Here is a 27,243-nt window from a genome sequence, read left to right on the forward strand (position 1 = left end):
TATATCCTGAAAATAGTGCTGTGATAAACATGGGAGTGCAGGTTTCCTTTCAAATTAGTGTTTTTGTATACTTTGGGTGTCTATATTCCCGCCAACTGTGTAAGAGCTATGAAGTAAAGCTAAATATTATTTGGATCCATACCTAGGAGTGGAATTGCTGGATCATATGGCAGATTTATATTTAGTCTTTTTAGAAACCTCCACACTACCTTCCATAAGCGCTGAAACAGTCCACATTCTCACCAAGTGTAAGGGGTGTGTAAGTAAAATTAAATATCCTAAAAAACTGAAAACAGAACTTAAAACTTCTTTTTGTGTACTTAGCATTTAAATGGCTAAGTAGTAAATATCATTCAATTTGACTTTTAAGATCATATTTTAAATAATTCTTTTATTATCCATAAAACTTCTCAGGTAATCCTTCATAACAGTGATTACAGAGAGTCAAGAAAAATAATGGATGGCAGCGCTGCCATTTTTATTTTAAGTAGATTTAACAGGAAATAATTTAAGTCAAATTTTACATAATTGCTTCTTGCCTTAGAAAGATTTAATTTCTATAATCCAGATTTCTTGCCAAACAGAATAACAAATACCAGCAACTCTCACATAAGACTCAGTTGTGATAAACCATCTATATGGAAACTTCAACTGTTTCCCTTAAATTACAACTTACATTATGAGCATCAAAACCACTGAAGTACTTCTTAATAACACAAACTCCAGACCCTCACCCTGATTTCCTCTTGTAATCCTATAAAACTTCAACATTGGGCCTCCTTGGTGGTACAGGGGTCAAAGAATCAGTGCTATCAAGCTATTTGTAGCCACTGCTGCAGAAGTTTGATCCCTGGCCAGGGAGTTGACCCATATGACACAACAGACCTCTCTTGTCTTTCCTGCTGCTCCCTTCATTAGTGTATTTCAGTAGATCTGCCTGTTCTCCCCACTCTGTCTCTGAATCCTGCCCCCCCCACCCCTCTGGCATATACCCCAGTTCTTGTATGCATAAGTAAATAAAAATAAGTCTTTTTAAAAAATTGATTTTTTTTTAATACAGAAGTTTACTAGAATTAAAAAAAAAATTTTTTTTGAGGGACTACTTACTGTTGAGGTATAATTTTATCAAACTAGACTACCAAAAACCTACAGCAGGAAAAAGATGGACAAATTCAATAATATATTTAATGTATTTATTAGTGGTCAGTGACACCATGTCATACAATTTTCTTTCCATGAAAATACAATAAATATGGCTTTTAGAGAAAGGTTTTAATTTTTCCCAGTAGAAAAGTTGTATACCTCTATCTTACCCATTATTCTAATTTCTCTGTCTGATCATTAAATAGCTCAGAAGGGATATCTGACGTATCCCTTACACTATTACAGTGTTAAAGACAGACCAGTTACAACTGAGATGAAAAAAATGCACAAAATGATGTAAAAAAAAACTATTATATTATTTCTAAAAAAGACAGACCAGTAAATCTATTTCAATGGTTTACTGCTATTCTTAAAGTTATACAGATAAGAAACTGACTCAAATCCAGATTAGTAGAAAAGTAGAATGTAAACTGATCAACAGGTCAATATATCTCCTAATAATTCAATCTAAGATGAGGTTCAATATTTTGAAGCCCAATTATATAGTTAACTCTGAGTGAAATATATATGCCTTATTAAGTATTCTTTGCATAGATTTTTCCCATCTTCTCCTTTAAATTGTAAAAAAAATATTTGTAGTCACAAAGGTGAGGCAGAGTGTCTAGGAGTGGTGGAGAGGTAGTGAAGAGACAGACTTGATTCATAAGCCAGAGCTTTTTGTATGTGAAAATTTAATCGGCATTGTACTTCATAAAGCTAGTACCTAGATCATGTTTTAACACTTTTTCCCAAAAATCACATGAGAAATCTTGTCTTGTGTCAAAATCCATATACACTAAACATATCACATTTCTCCAATAAGAGAAGTCAATTGTTAAAAAGAAAAATATATGTGGCCTGGTATTAGTTGCTGTATCAGTATAATACTTCTTATTCTAGTGATCACTTTCCTTCATTCAGTAAATGCTCAAATCAGTGTTTCATAAACGTTCAGTTAAATGAACCAGACTTGTTTTTCATTTCAATCCATCATGGACTGAAATTCTTGTAAAATGTAATAAAAATCATTTTGTAGGGACATAACACAATAAAAACATCACAAAATAAATACATCTGTAATAATTTCAAATTTTAAAAATATTTTTAAATTATCATTAGATTCAATAGCTAAAAATTCTCTAATAAATAGCCATCTATCAGACAAAAGTTTCTAATGCTTACTCTGCTTCTGCACCTATTAGAGCAGCAAGAACCATTCAACAGGCATCTGTCTGCGAACCACATTTCCCATTACTTTCCACAAACAATCCCTGCAATACTCCACCCATTTATAGACATCATTTTCAATAAACTTTTAAAAAGGGGATTATACTTACCCCTCTCAATGTCTCTTAACCTTTCCTACTAACCATAATTACTCAATAATCACTGAAAATGAATTAGCAATCCCAGAGGCAAATCTTTTGTGTGGTATAATTGGATCAAAGCTAATTAGAATAGCTGGAAGCTCCTTCTCAATTTTGGCCCTAATTTGGGACATCATTTCCTTCTTACCATTGTTTTTTCTAAGGCTTTTAATTCAAAGACAATTACCTTAATTCACCAATATGATATCCTCCCTACCATTCACAAGGAAAATTATATTTCTAATTTCATTCCAGGCAGACTATGTGGCTAGATTCAACGTATGGGTAGTGAGAAATTCTTAAGTGATCTCCCTATTACTTTTCCCAAACCAAGTAACCAAAATACAACACCCCTCAAAAAAACAAACAAACTGAAAAAACAAAACACTTGTTCTACTACATTGCTGGAGCGCTGAATGACTGTGAAGTTGAACCCATTGCTGACCTGCACTAAACGTGTGAGCAAGAAATAAACCTTTGTTGTACTAAATACCACTCTTGCTACTGTAATGCAATTCTAGTCTAAACTGGTTAGTACAATCTTGTTAAAAAAGAGAATGAAACTAGAAAAACAGACATCAAGCAAACAATGAGAAATTGACTAACTGCAGAAAAATTGAAAAGCGAAGCAAAGATTGCTGACTTCCCATATGTCAGAGGGACTTAATTTAGTCTAGGCTAGGTTAGCAGGTCAGGAAAGCTTTCCCTAAAGAAATGAAACTCAGATTGAGAACTTAAGCAAATTAAGAAGCTAGTTGAGAGAAAAGGAAAATGAACATTTCATTTCACTCAAGTTCTATAGGATGGTCTGGAGGCTGGGAAATGTGATAACTAAATTGTGGGAAACCACAAAGCTTCTAGGAGTGAGTTTGATACTTATGAGATATGTACATTGACATAATTTTTTATGCTTTATTCCTAATAAGAGGCAGTGTAGACTTCCTGCTATAATTTTAGTTTTCTTAAGACACCTACTCTAAGTTCTGGAAAGTATATTATCTTTTGCAGTATTTCTGGTTCACATCACCATTACTTGAAAAGCCCCATGTTTATTGTATGCCTAGCACAGAAAAGTGCCTAGTAAACAGATAACTTCCTAAATGAATAAAGAATGAAGAAACCATTGAAAGAAATAGTTGGCATGTATCCATAGCATCTGTGTAGTCTATTCTTAAGTAAACATGAAAACAAAAATCATGTTAGAGCTAGACTAAATTCTATGATTTTTCTAAATTGTGTCCAAACTGCTTCTCACATAATAGAGAAATATCAAGTTCACTCTAATCAAATGTGGGGAAAGCCAACATGAATTACTGAACAACAACAACAACAACAAACCCTTAAAGAATAAAAGTAATGTCACTTTATCACTGCCTGGTGCAGTAACACAAATTAATGGACTAGTATCAATGCTATTGATTACTAATGAATCAGTATCCCAAGTATTTACTGGATACCATCTGTATACCTAGTCTCTGAAGCATGGTAAACAATCTTTACAATCTCTTCTACAAATCTTGAAAAATACAAAATCATTTTTTTAAATTACTGTACTAACATTCCTTGCTGAATAGACAAGAAATTATTAGAGAGTATCACTGACTTAAAGCTGTGGTATTGATGAAAATTAATATTCATTAAAATACTCAATTATTTCATTCTAGTACAGATAGCAAAATTAACTGAAAAAAAACACTATTCTCTAAAATCCATACATTTCATTTCCAAATATTTTTCTGTATTATTACTTTATATAATAAATTTCCCCTTTGTGAAAGATACTCATAAATAAAATTGACTTAAATTTGGACATAACTATGTGAATAAAAGAAAAGGCAGAAAAAAGGTAAGGTGGAGAAGTGCTTTAAAGTGTCTATTCATCAACTAGTCTCTTTCAAATTCTCTTTATTTCATTGAACGGTAAGCACAAATGGAACAACTATCTTAACATTCCCTCTGCCTCTGACAAGAGCCATCTCTAGTTCAAGGAAAATCCAAGTACAATGGTTACAAAATAAATCTTAAGTGTTCCTTTTAATAGCATGATCACATTTATTTTTCTCAAAAATCGTTACTTAATTTGGCTCGCCATATTATTTAATATATAAATAACCAGAAATTCAATGTTTTCAATCCTAAAGAGGTAAATTATTCAATTTGAGATTTTTCCTGGATGTTATTTCTTGATTCTCTTTGCTTATAATTAACAAGTTTCCATAATTATAGTTTGATTGATTTTACATTTCAACTAATGAAAAGTTATCCTCCCTATTAGATAGTGCTCCTTTATGAATCTGTATCAGATTAATCATTTATTAAATCTTCAGAATCAAAGCAATGCTTTTGTTTATTGCAATATTTAATGTACCATAAACATGCTTCTGTCAGGCAAAAGTCACTAGGGATAATTATAATTACTATAACTGTTTTTATCAAAATAAATTGATCTGACCTTCTACTTTAAAGGTACAATAATATTGAAACATAGTCTCATAAATTATTCTTAACCTGTATACTTTGTTGTTCATGGTTAAATTCCAGGTACAAGGAGGCCAAATGGATCTATCAGCATGAAATACATTAGGAATTAGGAGTAAAGTGATGGGCCAAGAACCACTGAAAACTGAATCACTGCTTGCCTAAATAGGCCAGGAAATCAAATACATCCATTATCCTTCAGGTTTTCTACCCTCCTTTTTCATCTTTTTCTAGCGTTTTGAAATATATAATCACTGAATCACCTTGCAAAAATTGTTAAAAATAATGTTAAGATTCTGTCTCTAAAAATCTTCTATATTCCAATGACAAAAATATGTGTATATCCTGTTCTGTATTCAGGGGACAATATTTAAAAGCAGTTGACACATATAGATTTTCAGTGTAGTAATTTTTGACTTTTTAAAAAAAAATTCTACTCCTCCTGATAGAAAACTCCCTAGTAATGTTAGGGAACAGAGTTAATGAAAAGATGATCAGAAATTACCTTACCAGAAAACAACTTTTATTCAAAGTTCTCCAGAGTCTATCCATCTTCCATATGAAGTGCAGCTTAAGCTGATAAATACACAGGTTCTGTTTCAGCATGAAAGCCCATAGTTTACTCTATGGAAAAACGTTTAAATGGATTTTTCTTTAACTTAAACAACAATATATTTTGTCATCATTTCCTTCTCATCATTTTCACTCTTAAATAATTTAAGATAACCAAGAAGAGTGAAACAATAACTTCTTCATTTGACAATGGAGTGGGTAGTACATCTTTTAAAACTAGTTCACCCTTGGTATCAATCCAAAAAGAACTGAATGGTCAGCAGTGAACTGAATGGCAATTGTAAATTCTGCCATAAGTAAAATAGTTTGGGGTCACATTCACATAGGCCTAAGAATAACCATAAAGCTCTTAACCTGTATACGCAAAGAGAACTAACATTTTAGCTCATTATCTATCCCAAGTCACAGGTGAAAATATTCTAGTTATCCTTATTATTTTATACCATGTTTTCAGTGAAAGGTTTCTTGACAAACTTTATTCTCTACTCTTCCCATTTGTTAACTCTACTAGTGAGAGAGGGAGAGAGAGAAATTTGGATTTTTAATTCTATATATTTTTTAAATTAAATATTCTGAAGTTATACACTGGCTTTTATGCAAAACAGTATGATAGGTATCTCACACACAATGCATTAATAAAAACAGTAGCATACGCTTAAATTTCAACAAACACTGCATCTGTTATCTCTTTTTAATATCTACTCAGAGTAAATTATAAGCTTTAAAATCTTCCTATAAATCATGTTATATTGCTTTAATGTAAAAAAATCACATAATGAAAAATTCTCTCTACCTAATCACCTTATCATAGACACTAAACATAAAGATATAATAAGGCAAAACAAAAATATGAATTCCTTCTTCTAGGCCAGATATCATTCCTAGAATCTCTCTGAAGATTGTGAAAAAGGGATGAAGGTCAAAGGGCAGGGTTGCATGGAATACAATATAGAAAAAGTCACTCCGCTCAGAGGCAGGCGTAAGAGTGTCATGGAAGTAAGTGTTCACAGACATTAGCCAGCACTGAGGCAATCTTCTGTACCATGATTGCGAATAAAGTAGACAAACAAGAACCAAGCATGTGTAGTAAGTGTACATGTAGCTAGTTGTACAACTGTATTGAAAGAATGCTAAAAAAAGAAATCTAAATTTAAGAGAAACAACTATACAATCCTAAAATACATGATTTAAAACAGACCTAGACTGAGATTAAAGTATGCTTATCAATCTTTCAAATGAAATACACTGAAAGGAGCTGCTCACCAAATCAAGATTTAAAGTCCTTTCGCAAAAATTAAATTTTGGGGAAAAAAAAACAATCAAATTGCAATACAAATGTGAGCAGTTTTTATTTGTTTATATCAAACAGCGGAGAGGTTGGAATGACCTAATTTGACAGTATTTAATGTGAAAAGCTTTAATCATAACAGTTGAGTAGAATTTCAATGAGCTGGTAGGATAATGAGAATACCAAAAAGTGCTGATGTGCTCATGGCTATATTAAGAAGAACATTTCAAAAGAAGAACACAGTGTTCACAACTTTGAAAGAGAAAGTCTGAACTCAGCCCAGGTAGGTGACATTTGACTTTTTTTTCTATGCCTGATAGTTAAAGAGGAATGCTGGCCACATATAACCTTACTTCCCAAAACGTGATCAGTAAAATACTGATGTTAAAGAACTTAAGTAAATGTCAGATTAAACAGTTTCTTGAACCCAGGTGCACACAGAAAAATGCCTATTGCATTGTAAAGCTACAGAGATATGGTTTTGAGTTTTTCACAAATTAATATGATTTTCCTTAAACATGTTTCTTTTAGAACTAGTATCACAAAGGGCATAGCTTGGGAAATATTGATCTAAAGTATGTTCAAAAGATCATGTACCAAGTGACAAGAAATTTTAAAATCATGCTCTTTTAGGTTTGTTTGCAAAAGAAAAAAATAAGGGAAAGTATAAGTGAATTAAAATAGGATAATGTCTTTCAACATTATTTTAAGGGTATATAAATTATCATCGCTGAATGGGAAAAACGGATGCATGTTTGACTTGATATTTAAAAAAAAATTCTCTCATTGTATCTAAGAATGTCATGATTTTTCACAAGTAACAATGAAGATTTCCTTCATTGTTAAAAAAAAAGTATTTTTCTCTAATAGACATCATTTAGGAACTTTGTAGAAGAAAGCTTACATTAAATTTTATCCAAATTAACCCCACGGTCATTTGTTCTATTTAATCCAACTATAAAACTCTGCCATATTTCTAATAATCTTAAAACATACTGCACTCTACTTTACATCACTTAATAATGAAAACTTTCAGTGGTTCTTATGCCGGTTTTCCAAATACTATTTCTTTAAACTATCATTCATATCACTGAGCATATACTTAGCACACCTCTATTGCTTTGTGAAAAAACACGTCTCGACTGAGTGATCCTACTAAAAACTGTTTTGGGGATCAGCAATTTCCAAATGTGTATAAAAATAGTTGGAAAATAAGAACAACTGAGTAAAGACTAAAAATGTAAAGATTTCAGGTGTCCATGCATAAAAGTTCTGAATCAGTTTTCGGGTATAGCTCAGCATCTCCTACAACTTAGAAGACGTACAGTTGATTCCCATTCACTATTTTGCTTTAGATCTCTTTAAGATTCTGTTACCATATTTTTTTGGAGTAAGATAAAAGGAGGGTTCAATCACATATGTCCCAACTTTTGTCACTGACACGATGATGTCTCTGAGGTGAAAAAGTGGTGCTAAATAAGCAAGATCTAGACTCTTAAATTCTGGATCATCAAATTTATTTCTAGTCAAGGATTTCACACTGCTATGATTAAATAAGCTAGCTCACCTTTAATCCATAAATATGATTTTGCTCTGACCTGACCAATTTAAATGGCCTAGACTTTGATTCTGGAATAGACTGGTTTATCCTGAGCAAGACTCGGTTCTGACATCGCTTTCTCTTGGAGAGAAACCCTCCCATATTGGCAGGCAAACCTTTACATACCTCTTTCATAGCACTCCAAGAAGGCCTAATCCCAAAGATGGATGAAAGATGAAAGAATATGATTCTATTTCCTGAGTAAAAAGCTCCTCTTTTGCAACTACAGTCACGTAGAGTGTGTTTTCACTAAAAGCTGAATAAGAGAACTATAAGCATTCTCTAGAGGTCAGTGTTGTGTGCCCCTAGAGTATCACCAATATTTAAAATCTTCATAATTTTGGTTCAAATTTTCTTTTCTATTTTTATACCTCTGACTTTTTTTTTTCATTTGAAAACATTTCTTTTTCTATTTTCCAATTTTTTTTTAAATTGAGTTAACATTGGTATATCATTCAGTGGTTTAGGATTACACACCTTCACATATATGTTACTACACTACACCCACAACCAAAACATCCATAATCCTCCATCACAATCCATTTGGTACCCTTCACATTTGGCTCCCCACCTTCCCTCTCTGGTAGCCTCGTTTTTACACTGGTCATATTTTTAGGGTTTGGTATTAGTTTATTCCTCTGATTACTTTGTGTCTTAAAGCGTTCATTCTAACTAACCAAAGTGATCTACTTGCTTTCTCCTCAACAAAATTTAACCTTTATTCATGATCATTCATGTTCTCTCATCCAGTCTCCAAGCCTCAGAACATGCTAATTTTCCCTAATCCTGACCCTTGGAACACCAACCATTTTGTAAAACAGGAGTCAGCAAACTTTAGAAAATACCAAACAACAAGTATTTCACCATACTGTCACTATCATGACTATTCAACTGTTGCTTTGTAGCATGAAAGCAGGCACAGATATTGAGATATTGCATTAAGTGAACACATGTGTTTTCTTAAAACTTCATTTGCAGAAAATGACATGGAACATATTTGGTATGTTTTCCAGCTTGAAAAGTCCTATTTTAGATTCTGCTCATATGTCATCTTCTCTGACTTTTTCATGAAGCTGTCTTCCCTTTTACCCCAATAAAGGAGAAATAGAATTTTTTCATGCTTGCTTAGAATTTACATATATTTTTATTGTAATAATTCTCTCATTGCATTGTGTAAATTAGTGACACATTCAGTTCTCTCTGTAAACAGTAAATCCATCAGGGCCCTCCCTGGTGGGCAGCGGGTTAAAGCACAGCACTAAGAAGCTTAAGCCACTTTCACATAAGTTCGATTCCCACCTGCCCCGGAGGTGATCCACATGGCGATCCACATGGCGAGGCAGACCTCTCCTGACCTGCCTGCTGCTCCCCTCAGCAGTGTACTTCGTCAATCTGCCTGTTCTGCTCCCCGCTCTGTCTCTGGTGAATCCTCTCACCTTCCGCATCTCTGGCCTTGTACCCCAGTTCTACATGAATAAATAAATCTTTAAAAAAAAAAAAAACAGTAAATCCATCAAAGATAAAGATTAGGTTTTATTCATCAGGACCTAACAAACTAGTTAACAATGATAGGTATTCAATAAATATTTGCTAGTTGAATGAATGAACACATGATGAATATAATTGCTAATTTGAGGTACATCTTGAAAAATAAATAGGATTTATCAGATGACTTTTAAAATAAAAAAGGGAAAGTACTTTTAAATCTAAGGAAAAACAGTGTGTTTTCTTCCTGAACTTCATTCACTCTACAAACATTTACTGAAGAGCTGAAGGGTACCTGCTAAGGGCAAAGCCCTTGAGAGTTACCATTCTGTAAAGCAGTGTTTCACACAGTTGAAGACTATAAAGTACGCTAAGTCACGCTGCCCACTAAATGTGCCTATTATCATTTGTGCATACAAGTCCTTTTAAAAGTTAATGGGATCCAAATGCATATAGTAGAATAAAAGAGAGGAATACTGAGACCAAATTACACAAGAATTTATGACATTCTGTCCCTGTATGTTGAATCAAGGGATTTGGGTTATTGAAGATAGAATTTAATGAAGTCTTTTCATCTATTCTGCATACCACTGTCCTTTCGTTTGCAACACATTCGAGAGGAGTGCATGGCACAGGACCAACACACAAATCCTTGATTTGAAAAGGTCCCTAGAATTTTTTATGTCCCCTTCAAGTATCCTTAATCTTCTTTAATTACTATGAATTTTTAAATTTGTTTATTATTCTGTCCAATTGGCTCCCTTCATGACCATCTGCTCCAATGTATATTTCATAAGTAAGCTTCCTATATTTTAGAAGTCATACCACTCTGGGCAATAGACTACACAATTATTTTTTAAATTGTTGAGCATCAATTTCTGTTGGCTGAAAATGTAATATTTAAGTGATGTAAATCTAAAAATTTTAGTCAAAATTTGAGTATCTATAGTTAAACTTTAAATAAATATAACTAGTTGCATTAAATTTATAGGTCCATGCTCTTGGCAAGTAGTCTTCATGTTACATGTATATGTACATGTATATGTATATGCAGAGCTTCTACACCGTCATAAAGGAGTCAGATTAGTTATAGTTAATGAAATTTCACTAACTCCGAGAGAATCTTCCAAGGATGAACTTAAAACACCTTGATGTTCTCAAGTACTGGAGCAATATTCCCAGGAGGTCTTTTCATATTGTCATGAAGAAACCCCATTCCCACTTGATTTTATTCCTGCTCTCTCATCTCTTTCTAGAAAACATAATAAGTTCTCAAAATAAACTGTGGTAATAGAGGAGAAGGAGTAATGCTACCCTCTTTGCTACACTTTGTTGGCAGGAACAAGTTTGGAAAACTATGTGCCACCAATTTACATATTTTAGTGGAACAGGTCTATGTTTCATTCCATTGCCTTTTATTCTTAATACATAGTCATATGTAAATATGGGTCCAGAAATGGGTTCAAATAGAAATTTGCAAACTGCCTTTATATAAACTCTCTCCTTTGAAGCCAAATGCATTGTTCCTGGGACAAGGTTATTTCCCTGAACATATTCTCAGGAACAGTTCTTTCCAAAGTATCACTCATTTCTTCAATTAATATAATCTGTTATCTCCCACAATGTTCCCCCTCTACTGCTGTTTGCTATATTTAAATGCCATATTGTTACATTTATAATGCTTTTATCTTGAATGTTTTAATTTAGCAAAGATTATTCATAAGAGTTATCAAAAAACAGTTAATCCATTACTTTCTGAATGAAAAATGATAGAATTAAGTTACGACATTAATATTACTAATGTCTTGTCAGAGCTGCCTCATATGGAGAAGGATTTGATTATTTTGTTGGAGCTGAGAAAGATCTTAACAATGTCTTCCATGGCAATATTCTATAAAAGAGAATATTTAGGTCAACAAAAATTAAAGGAATTTTAAGATGGAAAATTGAATATTTATTACTGTAGCCATCTGGAAAAATTAGAAAAGGTGGCCCTTCCCTGGTGGTGCAGCAGGTTAAAGCACTGCACTAAGAAGCTTAAGCCACTTCCGCATGAGTTCGATTCCCGCCTCCCCGGGAGGAGATCCACATGGCGTGGCAGACCTCTCCTGACCCGTCCGCTGCTCCCCTCAGCAGTATACTTTGTCAATCTGCCTGCTCTGCTCCCTGCTCTGTCTCTGGTGAATTCTCTCACCCTCCGCATCTCTGGCCTGTACCCCAGTTCGGTATGAATAAATAAAATCTTTTAAAAAAATTAGACAAGGTAAAGTATTACAGAAAAAGCTAGGACATTTTTAGTAATAAGCCCTAGGACACACTAACACCAAACCAGGAAGTGCAACATAAGTTAAGTAGGCCGAGGATACAACGAATGCTTATCACAGTTTATATTCTTTTCCCAGGGGAAGCCTGGAAAGAAAAAGCATTGCCCACCAAAAATTACACTGAATTCTCATGACCTTATGCAATTCCCTGCACAGAATTTTAAAAGCTCTAAGAGAATACAGTAATGCTCATTTAGCATAATTTCTGTTAAGTCCACTTCCTCCAAAAATGTGATCTTAAGGAGGTGTTACGGGCTGTTGGGTTTTTTTTTTCTTTTCTTTATTTATTATTATACAGTGCCAAAAGACAGGTCAAGGGACATCCCTGAAATTCTCGTGGGCTAAGAAAAGAGAACATATTTCAGTGTCTTCTAAAAACAAAAGGACTCTGGGAATGAGAGCAATGAATCTGGTCTCTGACAGCTCCTCTGTTTGTGATGGTTATTGGTTACAGGGCTTTACTGCTACCTGGAAGTGTAAATTGCCCCCCTGGGATTGTTCTGCACGTAACCTTTAACTCACACTTGATAGCAAACAAATGAAAGAGAAGCAATACCATCAGATGTGATGATTTATTTTTAAAGCACAAGTTTTTTGTTTAATATAAATGTAAAAACATAAGTTTCCCTTCAAGCCAGCCAGGTAGTTTAGGCAATTTATCAAACCAAAAGCACTGAAGCACTGCAGTAAGAAAGAATGAAAATACATTTGTGCCCAAGTAATTGTCTTTCTTTTGCTGGAATCTAGTAAGATAGATTTGGGGCAGAGGTGATTCCAAATAAGAATTACAGGCAAACAAAGAAACTCCTTTGTGTAATTAGTCTAATTTCATTTTCAGAGGGGCCACTGTACAACTTATGTTAAATCTCCCTTTTACTCTTAAAACACTCTGTGAGTTTTTATTTCCTCAAGAAGACTCTTGTCAGCTCCTCATTCACATAATGAATACAGTCCTTTCAAAAGCTTTTTACTTTATTCTCTTATGATAAAAGTTATTTTTTAACCTTTGCAAAAGTTTTGCCCAAACACAGAGTTGATCTTATGCAGCCACTGTGTAAAGTGTAAGTGGTGTTGCGAAAATCTATTCATCTACTCAAGGATGTATTGAATACTTATTACATGTCAAAATGCCATCGTAGATGGAAATATAAAGATTCCTACAAATTATAGCATCCTTGACTTCACAGAACTTAATATAATAGGAAGAGAAGAATGAGACAGGAATAAATTAGCCCAACAAAATAAATTTAAATTGATAAAGTGACCTAGCATAGGGACAGCAGTTACTTTAAAGTGAACAGAGAGATAAACTCTGAGAAAATACCTGAGCTGAAATCCAAATGATAAGGACGCACACATGAGAAGATCTAAGAGAGAATATGTTGGTAGAGGGCACAGGAAATGCCACGACTGTCAGGGAACAGCTAAACATGTTTAGGGAATAAGGAAGGGTCAGTGTGTTTACACAGTCAGCAATGAGGGAATCCAGAGATAAGTTCAAAGAGATTATCAGGGGCCAAATCAGACAGTGCCTTGCAGGTTATTGTAAGGGATTAGATTACTTTAGATATGGGTACTGAAGTGAAAGTCTTCAAGACAAGAGGAAAAGAGAGAACACAGGCACTTCCCTAGTGCTTTGTTTATGTGCTTGCTTTTTTGTACAGACTACTTGGAAGTGCTGGAATTTAGGGGAATGATGGGATAGTACATCCATTCTACAGACCCAATGCTTTCTTACTGCCTTGACTAATTATACTTGTTCTATGATCTCAGTCTGAAAGGGAATAAAAGTGGCAAGATGATGGCTGCCTGGCAGTACACAAACTGCAAAATGTGTTTGGGGGGACTGATATTGAATAGAAGAGAGAACTGGAATGAACAACCTGAAAACGAGGAGTGGGAGAGATCAGTATAAATGTTATAAAACCTGAAGCATAATTTAAATCATTAGGAAAATTAATTTGCTAATCATTTCCTATTCTCTGGCAAAAATAGAAGTCCACAGGCTGATTTTCATTATCAATAGAACAGTACAAATTTTAGAGCAGTATGTACTTTAAGCTGTCTTGCCTTTACATTCTTCAACCACACACAATAGAAAGCAAGTCAAACGGGAGGATTATTACATTTGAATTAAAATGTTATATATCACACTTCAAAATCAGAAATAGCTGTAATGTTAAGAGATTGCAAAGCACAAAAACATTAAGGAAACAGACTATACATTTAATCCTTTCATCTGTTAAATTCTGCCCCATTTTCCACATACTCTCAGAACAATGGGGAAAAATACACAGGAAATTATTTCCAGAATTAGATCAGAAAAATTAAAGACCATTTGCTGTACAAATTACTTTACAATTTGAAGTAACACTCTTAATGCCACTAAGTGCCTTTATTAAATTTTGAGCTGTATTTTATGAAGGTAAAGGCAACACTATTCAAAGTTATATCTGATATGATGCACATTTTGAATGTCACAGATTATCAAACAGGAATTAGAGTAGTTACAAGAACTGGCTTAAAGTAAGGAGAATGGTCTTTTGAATGACAGTTCTTTAAGACAGCACAACAAATGTGGTACAGATGTCTTTAAAGGGAACTGAAATTTGGCTTACCTTTAAGAAGTCTGCATATCCTGTTTACACTTAAAATATCCTATCTCCTTTCTTGTCTGGTCTTTTTAGCTCTAAGACCCAAATATCTGAGCACTTCAGATGATAATTTTAATTACAACATAGACCTTGGTAAATTCAGGTTTTGTAAGGAATGGGCTTGATAATTCTGTCTTTCCACCCCTATTTTCAATCCCTTCTGATGTAAAAAATCAAAGATCCAGAGAATATGCAAATATCAACTACTGACAATGCCTAAAAATCACCTAGGTGTTTTATTATTAGTTTAAACAAATACAGGTAAATTTGAACTGAATTTGAGTTTTTATTGAATAACTATAATGATAGATATGCATAATTCAAAAACTATGTATATTCAGAGATAAAATTCAAAACAAAGGGTAATTTAAATTAAAAGTTTGCTTGTGTTTCAAAATGTAACTATTTGTATTTAGATCATCTCCACAATATTTCTCTATTAGGCCCCATTATCTTCCTGGGAAATGAAGCTGGAAATAAATTAATGTATTTCTGAAGAGAGAAATATAAAGGGCAGGTAACCCGATAAATTAAAAAAAAAAAAAAACAGAATGACAAAAAGTTTAGCTACATTTCTGGAGGAGGAGGGTTTTCTAGGTTTGATTCTGTCAGTAGTCATTAACCTCCATCACCACAGTTTCCTCATTTGTAAAATGGGGAGAGTAATAGTGTCTACATCATAGAGTTTGGTAGATAAGTTAATGAATAGATAGTTTACTTTTCCTAGCATGTAGTTAAAATCATAAGCCATATACTTGTTATCCTTATTTTCAAAGAAGTTAACAACTTTATGAATGAGCAGAATTAGAAGTCGATACTGGAATCTATTTCTAAAAGTATGCATACGTTGTAAGTAATAGATACACAATGGAGTACTAATTCAGCTTTTTTAAAAAAAAATAGATGAAGTCTTTCTATTTATGACAACATACATAGAACTGGATGGAATTCTGCTAAGAGTAATTAAGTCAGAAAGAGAAAGACAAATGATTTCACTCATAAGGTAGAATATAGAGAAACAAAATGAAGAAACTAACAAAACAAAACTTAAATAATCCAAAAATGACTGCAAAATTGAGGCTAGCAGAGTGGAGGGGAGAGACTGGAGAGTAAAGCAGAGAGGATGCCCATCTCTATGAAGAAGGATTACTGGTGCTTTTGTGGTGGACATGATGTGGTGACATACTTCTGAAGAGGTATGAACCTACATCCCTAAATCATTTTATACTGTCCAAATCTTTATACTTTCCAGTTGCTCAAAAATTGAGAAAAAGTCACATTCTACAGAGAGATCCTAACATAATTAAAAACTCATTATCATTTGTACATACTATTATACTTGCTACTGTTTCTCATTTTTTCCCATGCTAGCTTACCCAAGATAGAATATCAAACACTTTCTACATGATGCAGTTTTTATTACACTATTCTCATACTCAAAGACTTCCTGTCCATTACCAGATCAACTCCAAAACGCCCTTAACATCCTAAATCTTTCATCAGATGCCCACATCTGATAATGTCTCCTGACTTACTATCTCATCAGCCACCCCTCTTTGTATTTCTGCACATTCTGTACCTAACAAATTATTTATACCCAGAGACTATGAGAAATGGTAGAGAAAGACATGCCAAAGTGCTCTAGGAAAATTCATTTTGTCCTTTCTGAGGTCAGAGTGCTCATGAATCAGTAGCAAGAGACAGATAACCAAACCTGGCCAGGGAACAGCAATAAATGTGAATGAAGAAAACATAGATATGGACAATCTGAGTTTATGTAATCAAAAACCCAGAATGGAAAATCTGTTCAGCTAACATGTTAGAAACTCTTGCTAAAAATTGAAAAAGTAGCTAAGCCTGAAACATTGAGAGCTCTAAAGCACTAAGAAATTTTACTTGTATTTGAAGGTCTATTTCATCAAGGTCAGTGAAATATGCCAAATTTAATGATCTGTCCAGCACATGAATCAGTCCCGGGTTTTTAAGAGAAAAGTTTTTTTGGCAATAATAAGAGTTTCCACATTAACCAAAAGCATGACTAGATAGTACTTTCTATTATTTTAACATGAGCTTAGACTTCAGAATTACTAAAAGATATAAAATGTATTACACGGATAACTTGAATCACAGGAGCTGCACTACAGAGAGAAGATGCCATGTTAGTTCCATATTATGACATAGGAGAAAATTTACAAATTTGATCTGGCTACACACTAAAATCTGTGCCTGTTTCATACCCTGCTTAGTTCCCCGCACCTAAAATAACAAGCACTTTGGACTCCTTCTAAGCCAGTTGTAACTGCTTAGTGAAAATATGGGTGTCAAAAGTATGCTACTAGAATGCATTTCAATCTAAAACCACCTATAGGATGTTCTATACATTATTTCTAAAAGTCAAATAAATAATACTCTAAAAAGAAAGGACTTGCCCTCCCTGGTGACACAGCAGGTTAAAGCACAGCACTAAGAAGCTAAAGCCACTTCAGCATGAGTTCAATCCCCAGCCCATGAGGTGACCCACATGGTGTGGCAGACCTCTCCTGACCCGCCTGCTGCTCCACTCAGCTGTATACTTCGTCGGTCAGCCTGTTCTACTCCCCACTCTGTCTCTGGTGACTCCTCTCAACGCCCCTGCACCTCTGTCCTGTACTCCAGTTCTAGATGCATAAATAAATAAAAACTTATAAAAAAGGTTTTATCGGTGATTTGGTGATGGGAATCCCAAGGGGATTGCAACTGAGATGGAAAAATACACAAAATGATGTAAAAATATATTAGGAAAAAAAAGGTTTTAAAGTAAAAAGTAAAAAAGAAAGGACTTGAAACTTTAATTCAGGGGCCTTGCTGGTGGGGCAAGAGGTTAAATACAGCACTATGAAGCTATCTGCAGCCATCTGCAGCAACTGCAGCATGAATTTGATCCCTTACCAGGGAAGTGACCCACATGGCACAACAGACTTCTCTCTCATACTTCATCTGCTGCTCTTCGCTGCCGTGTATTTCAGTCAATCTGCCTGCTCTGCTTCCTATTATATCTGTGGTGAATCCTCTCACACACATACCCTCACACACCTCTGGTCTCTATCCCAGTTCTTATATGCATAAATAAATAAATCTTCACAATAAAAAAGAAATTTTCTTTCCTATGCTACTGGTTTTGAATGAGAAAAGCATTCTTTACCAAAAAATACCAATATAATGTGTGCTCACACAAATTAAAAACAATGTCATGTTGCATTAAAAATTTTAAGTTGTCGGCCCTCCCTGGTGGCGCAGCGGGTTAAAGCACTGCACTGAGAAGCTAAAGCCACTTCTGCATGAGTTCGATTCCCGCCTGCCCCGGAGGTGACCACATGGTGTGGCAGACCTCTCCTGACCCGCCCACTGCTCCCCTCAGCAGTGTACTTCGTCAATCTGCCTATTCTGCTCCCCACTCTGTCTCTCGCCACCCCTGAGCCTCTGGCCTGTACCCCAGTTCTATATGCACAAATAAATAAATCTTTAAAAAAAAATGTTTAAGTTGTCTCTAGATAGCTACTTGCATTTGGCTAACATTTTCTTTCTAATTTATTTACTTATGCATACTGGCGTGTAGGCCAGAGGTTGGGGGTGAGGGAGATAAGTGAGAGGATTCACCAGACAAATCTTTAAAAAAAAAAAAAAACTAACCCTTGAGAGATGAATATTACACCAAAGTACTGATGGGGGGAGATGACAGAAGAGGGTGAGACCAAAAAGGTAAAGGAGCACAGTAGACTAAAGTGGTGGACCACAGGTGATTTTTGGTGAGTACTATGCTAGTGTACCCCTGAGAGGGGATCCTATACTTCAAAAACACCAACAAAATGTAAGCCAATGGTTCCTCAATTAAAAATGTTTGAAATAAGAAAATGGGCCCAAGACTACTAATTATGACATACAATTGTCACATAGACATTTGGCAAAAATCCGACATTCAGTAGGAGCAAAGGGGAAAAAGGCTGTCAGTAGTTCTAAATAGAATGAACAGAAAAGCTTTTTCTTGGTAACTAGAACTGCTGTCTAGTTTTTGGAGGTATGTTCCACACCACAAACTGTGGAGTGTTTTGCAAAGTGAACCTTGCAAGTTTTCACAATGAGAAGTAATTAACTCACATGCTGGGCTGTCATATATTGACTATTCAAAGGGCTGTATGGTTGAAGAAGCTAAGTTGCCAAAGTTCAAAAAGCAAGTTCCTCAACTGAGCAACATAATAGAAAAAAAGGTCACCTTTGACTGACTTTTGCTCTTGGCTATCAAAATTGAATAGTTTTTCACAGCACACACCCCAGGTACTTTAACAGCCCCCCCATGGATGCCTCTGATAGAAGGTTGGAAAGAAAAATTAAAGAAGTGAAATATCTAAAGTAAGCTTTCTTTCTGCAAGAAGTTATCTTCTATTGTAACTCTTCTAACTTTACCATAGCGCATTATTAAAAAAGGACGCCTTACAAAGCCAACGACACACATTAAAAAAAAAAAAATCAATGTTACAAATCTCCTTTAAGTTGCTTTTAGATGACTTTTGAAGTTTTTACAAACATTTCTGGACACAGCGGGAAGATTATTTACGAAGGGTTTCCCAAGCTTTTAGGTGAAGGTTGATGAATATACTTCACCTGGCAGAGTGCAAATAAATGATAATTTAGACTCATTAGCATTTAATTCTCAGATTTCAAAAGTCATGGAACCTCATGTTCTAACCTTCATAATGTGCAAGTAGCACTGATTATTCAGAATCAGTGCTATAAACTAAAATATTGCCTGCATGAAGTCAAAATAATCATCTGAAATGAAAAAAAAATAACCAATGAAAGTCTTATTTGGTTTGTATTGAGGAAAAATAATTTATTGGATCATGTTGTTTCCCTGTTGCTTTCCTATCACATAGAAAATCCTCAAGGTGAAATTTAATATTATAGAAACACTCATATGTACAAGAAAATAGTAATTATGGAGTGTATGTGAGAAGGTAAGGAAGTAACCATAACTGAACAGCAACTATAAAGGAATCCAACTTGGCTACAGATGGTAACATTTAAATATATATATATTTTATTTGAAGATAAATACGTAGGAGTAATAGAAACAGAAAAATATGGCTCTGCACTTGCCAGTTAAGTGGAAAACTCAATGTCATCGGTAGGCTCTCAATCACATAGGAAGAGCTAATACTTGGTGTAATGCAGGTCTTCATTTAGGAAGACAGCACGTCTGGAACATCAATAGATAATATAGTTCGAGTAACTCCTTGATGCAATGATAAACGTCCTTTCAACAGGAAAGTGATGTGGTACAGTTTTACAGGAAAGTGGATTACTTTTTTCAATTCTTCATTCCTTCCCTATTATAAAATTATTAATCTATTCCTTTAGCTATCTGATTTCATGATTCTTCCCACTGCAGTGTGTTTCTGTACATCAATGATATTGGCAGTGACCATGCAACTTTCTTTGAAGTGTTTCTGGATATGTCATGATCAGAGGCACTGTGTGTAAAATATGTGTGCTCTTCTTGGGCATCTCTGATGACCAAAATAAAAGTATACACCTACATTCCCAAAAAGGGACACATAAACTCAACCCAAAGCTGAATTCAAAGCCCCCTGACCTACAGCCTAAAGTATGGTTGTCCCAAACAGATGGATAGACACAAGAGTGTAAAGTATAAGTTGCAAAACAAAGTTGCTGACTTCCAGAAGAGTTCATGTACAAGTACTAAATTAATCTCTATCTTAACAATTACGAACAACGTGGACTTCAAAGTCAGAAAGTTCTAGATTTGAACAGTTAGCTCAACAACTTAGCTATCTATCTTTTGGCAAACTGCTTAACTTATCTGCTTCTTAGTTCCCTCATTTGTAAAATTGGTGAAATGATATTAATCGAATGATAATTGCTGCAGTGATTAAATAGCTCAACATATGTAAAACAAACTATGTGTCTGAAACATTACTTTCAAAATGCTTGCTGTATTCTTTATCAACATCACCATCATCATCATCACCATAATCATAATTATCATCATCTTCATAATATTTCTATATCTAGAGCTCACTGAGCTAGTGGCAGAATGAGAAAAGCACCTACAAGTGTGCTTCACAAAAAATCAGTATTTTTTTTTTCTAATCACTCTTTTCCAATGGGCACATGGGACTTATGACTTGCTTCAGTAGCTTCCTAAACTAAATAAGATCAATAAAAATAAAGTATTTACTTTGAAAAAAAGTGATACATGTAAACATATTATTTTAGTTCATAGGCCAAACAGGCCAAAATTGAAGCACTTTAATAGTGAACACATTTCTCTGTTTTTCATATCCGTATGAAATTTTAGACTAAACAGTTTGCATAGTGTGCACAAACACATGCACACATACGCATGCACCCTTATTACTACTAAGTCTCCCATAGAAATTACATACAAGTCTGAGAATAGACTGCCTAAGTCTATTCAGCTGATATAAAAGAATCCCATTAAATAGGTGTCTGAAACAACAAATATTTATTTCTCATACCTGTAGAGACTGGAAGTCTCAGATTTGTGCGCCGACATGGTCAGGTTCCTGATTAGGGCCCCATCCAGCTTTGCAAATGTTTGTCTTCTCATTTTATCACCCCATAGTGTCTCTTTTCATAAGGGTGATTCATACTCAGCAATCAAAACAGATAAACTCTTACCAGTCACAGTAACATGGATGGAACTGGAGGCTCAGTGAAATAAGCCATAAAGGAAAAGAAAAATATCAGATGTTTTCATTGATAGGAAGCATGTAGAGGAACCGAATAAGGAATTAGAAAAAAAAAAAATACCACTATGCTATTCATTCATTTATAGCATTAACTAATGCTACTCTTGCTGATACTACCCTCAAATCCAAGTTACCTCCCAAAGTCCCTATCTCCTAACAGCATCACATTGGGGGAGTACAACATGTAAACTTGGAGGAGATACAAACATTGGATCTATGATATCTACCTTGTGACTAGACTTCACCATCCTCTGTAGACATGGTTGCCCTTTCATCAGGTACCAGCCTACTACAGTTCCCAAATCCCCAGCATTTGAAGTTGCTGGCATTTTCTTTGTTACACCCTTTGTTGCTGGTCAGTGACTGTATATTCATAATGAAAGAATACCAAGGTACCAAAGTTAGTTACCCAGTTTTCTATTTAATGTAGGGAGAAAAGAAGTCCTTCTTGCATCTATAACAATCTGTCACAAACAAATTAATCTAATGATCTCTGTTCTAATATCACAATGAGATTTCAGTGAAAGTAATTCTTTCACCTTTAATTCTCAACCTTTAATCTATCAGAAAGCAGGTAAGGAAGGAAAGGAGAAGTTGTACTTGCAACAAATCTGAGCAACCGACATCATTCTGTGGCCAGCACTGACCCCCTAGTTTGACAAACGAATCACTGCTATTGGATCAAGTTTATATTTTTATCACTTCTTTTTTTTTTTTTGTTAAGATTTACTTATTTATGCTTACAGAATGGGGGTACAAGCCAGAGGTGTGGTGAGTGAGAAGATTCACCAGAGACAGTGGGTAGCAGAACAGGCAGATCAAGGAAGTACACTGCTGAGGGGAGCAGTGGGCAGATCAGGAGAGGTCTGCCACCTCATGTGGGTCAGCTCCCTGGTGGGGGATGGAACTCATATTGTAGGGACTTGGGAGAGCTTCATAATGCGGTGCTTTAACCTGTTGTGCCACCAGGGAGAGCCCTATCACTTCTTTTAACATGAACGATTTTTCCATGAAGTCCTTTAGTCCCTGTTTGGCAAGTATATTTCAGAACATTTAGTCTTACTGATCTGTGAAATCTATGCATACAAAGTAAGATTTATAATGACACTTCCATGATCCTCCTACTATAAATACACTGTCATTAACATAGTAAAAATTGAACTCTTGATTCCTCAGCTCACCCCCCAAGACATGCATCTTACTACTGCTCAGGTCAAGATCTTTAAAGTCATTGTTGGCACTTCTATGTCTCATATCTACATATAAGCCATCAGTCAATTCTTATTCAAAGTACACAGAGAGTTCAGTCACCTCCCAATCTCTTCCATCCCTACCAGGGAGTGTCAGGCTCTCATCTCTCACCTAGACCTTGTAACACCCTACTGCCTGGTCACTCTGTCTCACATTGAGACCATATACTATAAATTCTCAATACAAATAGAATCTGTAGAAATACAAATCACAAAATGCATTATGTGCTCTGCGCATAGCCTTTTACTGCTCCCTACTGCACTCATAATAAAAGCTAGAGTTTTTACAATAGCCATCAAGTCATATTACCTGTCACTCTGGACCCCCTCGTGCTCACTGTGTTCTATTCCACTCATTTCCTTATTATTTCTTGACCATCTCATATTTACTCCTATCTGTGGTCCTTACTCTAGCTAATACCTCTAACTGAAAGGGACATTTTCCTCCAAATTTGGTTAACACTCACCTCCTAAAAACATTTGCTCAGATCTTTTCCTCTTAGCAGACCTATCTTAACACTACTAACTGCTCTGATCCCACCCCCACCTTCACCTCCTCCTCCCCACACCCTACCCATCTATTCCTTCCCTTTTCTTCCAGATCATTTATCAGCACCTATCATAGTCAATAATTTATCTATTTTTATTTTTTTGTCTTTCACTCCTCCTCATTAGAGTGTAAGTTCCATAATAGTAGGGAGCTTTATCTGCTTTGTTCATTAAACAATGCTAAGTACATTCTGAAAGGAGGAAAAACAAATTACTTCATGAATTAGTTAATGTTTTATGTATATTAAATAATACCTGCCACATTCACTAAATCCAGAGAACCAAAGGCAGCTTTGAAATCTCATAAAACAAATTTTCTTATGGGATTATGTGTTACCATTTTCACTGTAGCATTTTTTTAAAGATTTATTTATTTATGCTTACAGACTGAGGTACAGGCCAGAGGTATGGTGGGTGAGAGGATTCACCAGAGACAGAGTGGGGATGTACTAAAACAGGCAGATGTACTAAAATACACTGCTGAGGGGAGCAGCGGCAGGTCAGAAGAGGTCTGCCATGCCATGTGGGTCAGCTCCTTAGCTGGGGATCGAACTCATGCTGCAGTGGCTCCTGAGAACTTCATAGTGTGGAGCTTTAACCCGTTGTGCCACCAGGGAGAGCCCACAGTATTATTTATAATAACCAAGTTATGGAAACAACCTAAATGTCTAAAGACAGAAGAATATATTATGAAGATGTGGTATAGATACACAATGGAATACTACTCAACTATCAAAAAGATTAGCTCTTGCTATTTGCAAAAACAAAGATGAAGTTCAAGGGAAGTTATTTTTAAAAGTATTCTGTGTACACACTATATTTTTGCATTTATACACACTGCAAATACTTTATCTATGAAAAATGTCTTACAGTTATAAGCTTCACATTTGTTGACACTCTACCTAATCTCCAGAGATCTAGTAGGTGTAAATTAATAAACAAATTGAAATTAGTACAAATGATGACATCATGATGTAATTTTTAGTAAGAGAAAAAATTCAAGTACAATTAACACAAAAATGACACAGATAATATATATGAGGAGAAAGAAGACTTTTGAAGAAACACACAAAAACAGTTGTACATCAGCTTCAAAAGTGTTTCATTTATGGCCCTCCCTGGTGGCGCAACGGCTTAAAGCACAGCACTGAGAAGCTAAAGCCACTTCCGCATGAGTTGGATTCCCGCCTGCCCCAGAGGAGACCACATGGCTTGGCAGACCTCTCCTAACCCGCCCACTGCTCCCCTCAGCAGTGTACTTTGTTGATCTGCCTGTTCTGCTCCCCGCTCTGTCTCTGGTGAATCCTCTCACCCTCCACATCTCTGGCTTGTACCCCAGTTCTGTATGAATAAATAAATAAATCTTTAAAAAAAAAAGTGTTTCATTTATATTCCCTCTAAAACAGCTTTTGCTTCTTCAGCTCACCAAAATATCTCAAGCATAACATGTCAAAAACAAAAAGGGTCTCTCCTGAGACTTTCTCTTTCCTTGAGAAAAATGGCATAGACATCTACCAAGTTTCTTCCTCACTTTTCATATCTTGTTAGTACCAATAAAAACAGTCTGTTCACTCAATTCTACAAACCACACTTTCATCCATATAATTGTTATATGCTTCTATAATAACAGTCAGCACCTATCTCTTGCCTGCACCATAGGAACTTACTCCCAGAAGGATACCAACATCAAGAATTGTCTTTCTCAAATCCATCTTCCACATTTGATTTTGACATTCTATTGCTGGAAATCCTTCATTTATTCCCCCTAGTTTTTATAGTCAAGGATCTTCATACAGTCTGCCTCTTAACATTCAAGTAAAAGAAATGTTCTATGTTTATGTACAAGGTACAAAGGGGCGATACGGATTAGGTTTACCCAGAGGCAAACTATGAGAGTAAGAGTTGAATGTACAGAGATAATATTGAGAAAGACTCAGGAGGTTACAGACAGAGAGAGCCTTCAGCTAGAAATCATAGGTGCTTATTATGAGTGGAAACTAAAAATACCTAAGAGATATGGAGGTGTACCAGCAGCATCTGTTAAAAGGGTCATAAACAAGATAAGTCTTTCTCAGAGGAAAACAATCAGAGCAATAAAGGAGTTTGAAATTATATAACATGACTAATGGCTAAAGGAACAAAGACTGTTCCACCTAGAAAAAAAGTTAAATATAAAATCAGAAATGTAATTCTTCACTTACGAATACAGTTAACCTTGACTGAATGAAAATTAAAAAACAAATCACTTTGATATAAAAGTTCTTTTGTTTATTCAGTTTTTATATTATAATTATTTTCCTTTCTACTTACAAAAAGAAATGTGAGGTCCAGAATATTTATGACAATGAGATAGGGAGTTAGGTTAAGGAAAAATCTGATACCTGATCAAGTTACACCAAAATAAAAAATTAAATTAAGTTTGCATATGATCTATTCTTTATATTGAGAGATATCTCTGCTGTTCTGCCAGTAAGTGGAAAGATATAAAGATGCTCTTGTAATTAATATATTTTAATAGGTACCTAAAAATCTAAGCTTGCATTTTTTTAAGAATTGTGGAACATATTTTAATTATCATGGCATAAAATGAAACATGACCAGTTCAGGAGATAATGATATTTCTCAAAGTATACTTTTAAACCAGGCACCTATGACTTCATAATGCATGTTTTCTTAAGTTTCTGCTCTTAAAATTCTTTTTCTCCATCAAGAAAAAAGAATTGACAGTGAGGATAGATTTGGATTCAGAAATGTATATCACATTTCACTACCTCTTCCCTGTAGATTTTTGTAATACACATAATTTAAAATAACAGTGTTCCTGACAGCTTCTAAAGCCTAACCCAATAAAGAATGTTTAGACTTTGACATCAAGTAACTACCTACAAATCATGAAATGCTAACATGTGGCACAGGAAATAGACTTTCTATATAGCTACAGGGAGTAGAGTTCAGAGAAAAGCAGGAGAATTTCTGCTCAAATGAAGAAGGTGCAGGAGAAAGAGTAGGTAGAGGAGGTTTCAGAGGGGAATGGGAGAAGAGAGAGAAAAAAGGCCCTTTAAAAGAACTAGACTATTTTTAAGATTAAGACAAGAAGTAGAGTTTTCTAAATATAGATTCTTGGGTTGAGATTTAGAGAAAACAAAAGAGCATCCAGTTGATTAAATCAGGTCACTTCGAGGCCTGATTCTAACTTTGATATTTATGATTCTAATATTCAAGGATTTTTCTGGCAATACTGCTTAAGATAAATTAGAATATGGAATTAGAAAAGCCAATTAAGAAGTAACCTGATAATATAGGAAGGAAGTATAACTATATAATAATCCTAGAAATGGAAGAAAACAAATAAATCTTAAATTTGGGGGAAGTATTTAATGAGGTCAGAATAACAAGAACAAAGGAGAAGGACTCACAGAGGACAAGAAGGTTTGGAGTCAATGTGCAGGGAAGTTCATAGTCACTAAAATAAACAAGAACCAGAAAAGGAAGAGCAGGTCTAGGAGAGAGTAACAGATTCATTATGGGTTTAAATTAGTGTTGGGTATAGTCAGATATAACTGGCAGGAAAATTGAGAGTGTGGTGCTACAGCTTGGAAGAGCAGAACAAACTGGGCATAAAGAAATGAAAATTACTTGCATATCACTGATTTTTAAGGTCATGACATTTGTTATGTTTGTCTGCCAGAAAGACTAAGGAAAGGAAAGAAAATGGACAATGAAAGACCATTCTGTGATGTCTGAATATATGAAATTTGAGGG

Source organism: Condylura cristata, unplaced genomic scaffold, assembly GCF_000260355.1.
Source record: "Condylura cristata isolate star-nosed mole 26May11 unplaced genomic scaffold, ConCri1.0 scaffold00009, whole genome shotgun sequence".
In the NCBI taxonomy this organism is placed as follows: domain Eukaryota; kingdom Metazoa; phylum Chordata; class Mammalia; order Eulipotyphla; family Talpidae; genus Condylura; species Condylura cristata.